The 4986-nt window shown below is 38.3% G+C and overlaps 1 pseudogene; it reads right to left on the minus strand.

The window, feature by feature from the left end:
• Positions 1 to 4085: 4085 nt before the first annotated feature.
• LOC134364509 (glucosamine-6-phosphate isomerase 2-like) lies at positions 4086 to 4569 on the minus strand (annotated as a pseudogene).
• Positions 4570 to 4986: the final 417 nt, after the last annotated feature.

The following is a 4986-nucleotide window of genomic DNA, read 5'->3' on the forward strand; positions in this document are numbered from 1 at the left end:
AGATCCCTGTACCAGCCAGCTGCAAGAAAAAGGAAAAAAAGAAAAAAAGAAAAATGAGAAGCAAGAGACTGGAGAATAAAGGCTGAAGGGTGAGTGTTTTACGGAGAGTGATCGAAGAAGGGAGCCCTTGATGTGGGAGAAAAGGAGAGGTAGATGTTCTCGAAGGAGGATGTTTATGAAGATTTGCTCTGTGCTGTGCAATGAAATTCCTTTGTTTTGCTGCCTCTTCAAGAGACCCAGATTAAGGCCTGTATAACCTCTACATTGCTCTTTTTGGCAGGATTTGTTTGTGTTCCTTATAGATATGACAATACCTGAACAGGAGATGGCCCTGTTGTTTCCAGGTTAGATTTATGAGCTAGAGAAAGCAGCTTTAACTGCAGCCACCACTGCTAAAATAATGTTATCAAAAAGCAGAAAGAGAGACCACTATTGTGTATGTGTCAATCATTTCCCATGGCGGGTACTTCAAAAGTTTGTGGAGAGGTGAAATTAAAAAATAATACAAATCTTTCCACTAACTTTTTGAAGACACCTTGTATTATGTCTGATATTTTGAATAATTCTACAATGTACATCGTTTTTTTTTTTTTTTTTTTGGTCTATGTAAAATTCTGCCTCTGGAAAGTGGAAAGCTGGACATTTTACCTGCTCTTAAGGACAGTCTCAAAGAAATCTTAAATTAAATATGTATAATTTTGCAAATTTCTGCAGTAATGTCAGCTATTACTCTCTGTTCTTTGCTAGATTAAAAATTAGTTAAATTAATCTAAATTACGTTAACATTACATAGTTAAAATAAATATTAGTTGGAGTTAAATCTTTTTTCCCCACTTTTTAAAAACTTCATTGAAGCACAGTTGAAATACAGTAAACTGCACGTATATAGTGTACCCTTTGATATATTATACCTGTTAAACAATCACCACAATCAGGACTTTTTTTTTTTTTTTTTTTTAAAAGATGACCAGTAAGGGGATCTTAACCCTTGGCTTGGTGTTGTTAGCAGCACGCTCAGCCAGTGAGCAAACCGGCCATCCCTATGTAGGATCTGAACCCGTGGCCTTCGTGTTATCAGCACCACACTCTCCTAAGTGAGCCATGGGTTGGCCCCTAATCAGGACTTTTTTTAACAAACATTTACATCACCTAAAAATTTTCCTCATGCTTCTTTCTAATCCATTTTGACATACTATGCATAAAAAGTTTGAATGTATTCTTCCAAACCAAATATTTAATGAATATTTAAATGAATAGAAATATAAATTTTCATAATTATAACAGCAAAATTAAAAAAAAATGAGTAATTCTTATACTGAGCCTAATAAAAACCAAAGCAGGGCTGGCTGGTTAGCTCAGTTGGTTAGAGTGTGGTTCTGATAACACCACGATTCAGGGTCCCATTCCTGTACCAGCTAGCAGCCCCCTCTCCCACCCCCCAAAAAGCAAAAGCAAAGCCTCTAACTATCTATGAAACTCGGTTTCCCCTCTTGGTTTGTACAAAGCGACTCAGGAACTGGGATAACAGACTAGAACCAGGTCTCCTGACCCCCAGTTTGGTCTGATTTTTGCTACATGGACTACCTCAAATCCTCCTCAACTCTCACTCTGTCCACTTTGCCAGCAATGTCTAAAAACAACAATCTGATTATAGTTACTTTCTGTGTTCCCATTTGGGCCAAGGCTGAACTCAGACTCTTCTGGGTGCTGAACTGACGAGGCACATCACGAGAAAGCTTGAAGTTCCACAGAATTGCTGTGGCAACCTCCATCCCAGCTCTCATTCATCCACTCACACCCACGCTGGCTGGGCTGTTCCTTCAAAGCGAGAGGCCAAGTGCAAGAGGCAACTGTAATAAGCCTTTGGCCCTCTCTGCCCGGTATGCACATGGTGCCCTCTACTGGCCGAGCAGGGCCAGTTCCAGAAAGGGGATGGGGAATGGGATTGCTGATGGCTTTTGTTATTCTACTAAATCAGACCATAGTACATGCTGAGATCTTCCTGATAGTTTTTTGTTTGTTTATTATAAACTTTATTTGAATTGAAGGTAAAAAAACAATATGCTTCTATTTGCAATTTTTTTTTTTTTGGCGATCTGAACCGTTGACCTTGTTATTACACCAGGCTCTAACCAACTGAGCTAGCCGGCAAGTCCCTTATTTGCAATTTAATGATGCAAGTTGCTATGGTTATGTAAAATAGTTTACATAATTTATTTTACATGTACATCATCATATTATCCTTTTGGACTTTTTTATACATAAGAAATAAGATTAATTATGTATGAAGTTTAACAATAATCAGAAAATTTTCTTCAAAAAAATTCTTTTAGCATATTGTCGGTATAGAGCTCATAATTGATAAGTTACTTATATTAAGGGAATAAAACCAAGTCGTTAAATAAAAATAAAAACACATTTGTAAAAACATGCTATAGAAGAAGGTGCACAGAAAACATGCACTTATCCATACTTTTCAAAAGGACGTAAACTGTACTTTTAGGCATCCTTTCTGTTCAAATTTCCTTTACCAACAATATATAGCAGACTTTTTTTTTTTTTTTTGGCAGCTGGTCGGTACAAGGATCCGAACCTATACCCTAGATGTTATAAGGCTGTGCTCTACCCAGCTGAGTACAGCAGGATTTGTGACATTCAGATGCTACTGCAGGAAGATGATTAAGGCAACTGCATGCAGAAAAGCTTGTGTATTATTCACAGAAAATACAAAGAGAGCCTTTCAAAAATAACAGTTTGCAAAGATAGCTGTTTGACCTGAAAGACTTGGCTTCACTTCACGTACTTCAAAAATAAAGACCTGGGGCTGGTGTTCAGCTCAGCTGGTAAGAGCACAGTGTTATAAGACCAGAGTCAACGGTTTGGATCCCTTGACCAAAGGGATCCCTTGATCCCTTGGTACTGGCTAGCTACCAAAAAACTAAGACTAAAAATCTATGTATATGCTATGGTTTAATGTTGGTGTCCCCCCAAAATTCATATGTTGGAACCTAATACTCAATGTGTAGTGTTAAGAGGTGGAGTCTTTGGGGAAATGATTAAATCATGAGGGCAGATGCGATTAGTGCTTTTATAAAAGAGGTTGAAGAGAGGGGCCTTGCCTCCTGCCATGTGAGGGAGCCACAAGAAGATGCCATCTATGGAGCAGAAAGACCTCACCAGATAGCGAATCTGCTGGCGCCTTGATCTTGAACTTCCCAGCCTCCAGAACTGTGAAAAATAAACTTCTAATATTTGTAAATTATCCTGTTTAAGGTATTTGTCACAGCAGCCAAGGTGGACTAAGGCAGTGTAGTGTCACTGGAGTTGTATTTTGAATGGTACTTAATGTGTAGAATCTTTGCTTTTTTGGTACCTGGCCAGTAGGGGGATCTGAACCCTTGACCCTGATGTTAGCAGCACCATGATCTAACCAACTGAGCCAACTAGCTAGCCCTGAGTCTTTGCCTTTAAAATGACTCTTACACGGTTAGCTCAACTGGTTAGAGTGTGGTGTTATAACACCAAGGTCAAGAGTTCAGATCCCCATCTTGGCCAGCTGCCCCTACCCCGAAAATAAATAAATAAAATGACTTTTACAATTTTTTAAACACGCAGATATTTTATTTCTATGCTGTTTATAGGCTGGCTATGTATAGTACAGTTTATTCACAAATAAGATGTTTATTTATAATAGCTGATCAGTTGTAAGAGTAAACTACTTCTTTTTTTTTTTTTTTTGTCTTTTTCGTGGCCGGCACTCAGCCAGTGAGTGCACTGGCCAGTCCCATATAGGATCCGAACCCGCGGTGGGAGCGTTGCTTCACTCCCAACGCTGCACTCTCCCGAGTGCGCCACGGGCTCGGCCCAAGAGTAAACTACTTCTAAGCCCCAGTGTAAAATAGACACCTTTTAAATATGGAATGTTGAGCATGTTGTTATGAAATTTTAAAAAACTAACAATCTCCAAAATTCACCATGTTTTGACATATTGCATAGCTGAAAATTTATCTACTTCTTATAAAAAGTGCTCTGTTTCTTCAAGCAGAATTTTACTCCAGTCTCCTTCAATTTCCTTCTACTGTGCTCTATAGTGAACCAATAAGTTTAAGGTGCATGTGCATTACACCTTCAAAGTATTTCACAATTTTGACTTTTAGTTCTAAAGTGGCATCTTCATCACACTAAAAATGGCTTGGAGATGCTGCGGAAAAGATGAAATCGTCTACACGTATTGGCTATTCCTCTATCGTTATGTACAGGGCAAATGCCTCATGTGTGCCTGTTGTGAGGATCAGTACTTCCAACAAAGGGATCTACTCCTCCAGCTTTTTAACTTTTCTTTTCAAATTCATTACATTCTGCTCGTAAACTTGCAGCATTCCCATCAAGAATTTGAGCATTATTAGGAACTATATTATCATGCTTTAAAAAGTTATTCCACATAGGAGAATGGTAGCTTTCAGGATGATTTCTTACATATTCCTCCATGTTAAATGTCTTCACATATTTAAAAGAAGGGCCTCCATTCTTGCAATAGTCCTTTAGTTTTTAATGACATCCTAGAGGTGTACTCCCCATGGACCAACTGACTCTAATGGCACTAGAGCAGCAGGAAGCCCAGACAGCTTTTTCAGAGAGAAAAATGACCTGGTTTATACTGCTGTATTAAACACTTTCATGTTTCCATTTTTCTCTCTTGGAAAGAAAACTGCGAATGCCATCTACACAACACTAGCGTCTAAACTTGCAGTTACTTACAGAGTAACTTGGGTGACACTACAATTTTAAATGCATTGAGCCAAATTCCTTTTTATCAAGGTATAGATGCAGTTATACCTATTAAAAATTAAACTATTCTGTTCTTCTTAATCAGATGATTTCCTTGCTCTTTTGTGCTGGCGTAGACATACATTAGCATAATAGCCAAAGTTGATGGGCTATTTGACAATGAACCAGTTTTGGAGAGGCAATCTGCATGTCATTAAT

This window comes from Cynocephalus volans, chromosome 16 (genome assembly GCF_027409185.1).
Source record: "Cynocephalus volans isolate mCynVol1 chromosome 16, mCynVol1.pri, whole genome shotgun sequence".
Lineage (NCBI taxonomy): Eukaryota > Metazoa > Chordata > Mammalia > Dermoptera > Cynocephalidae > Cynocephalus > Cynocephalus volans.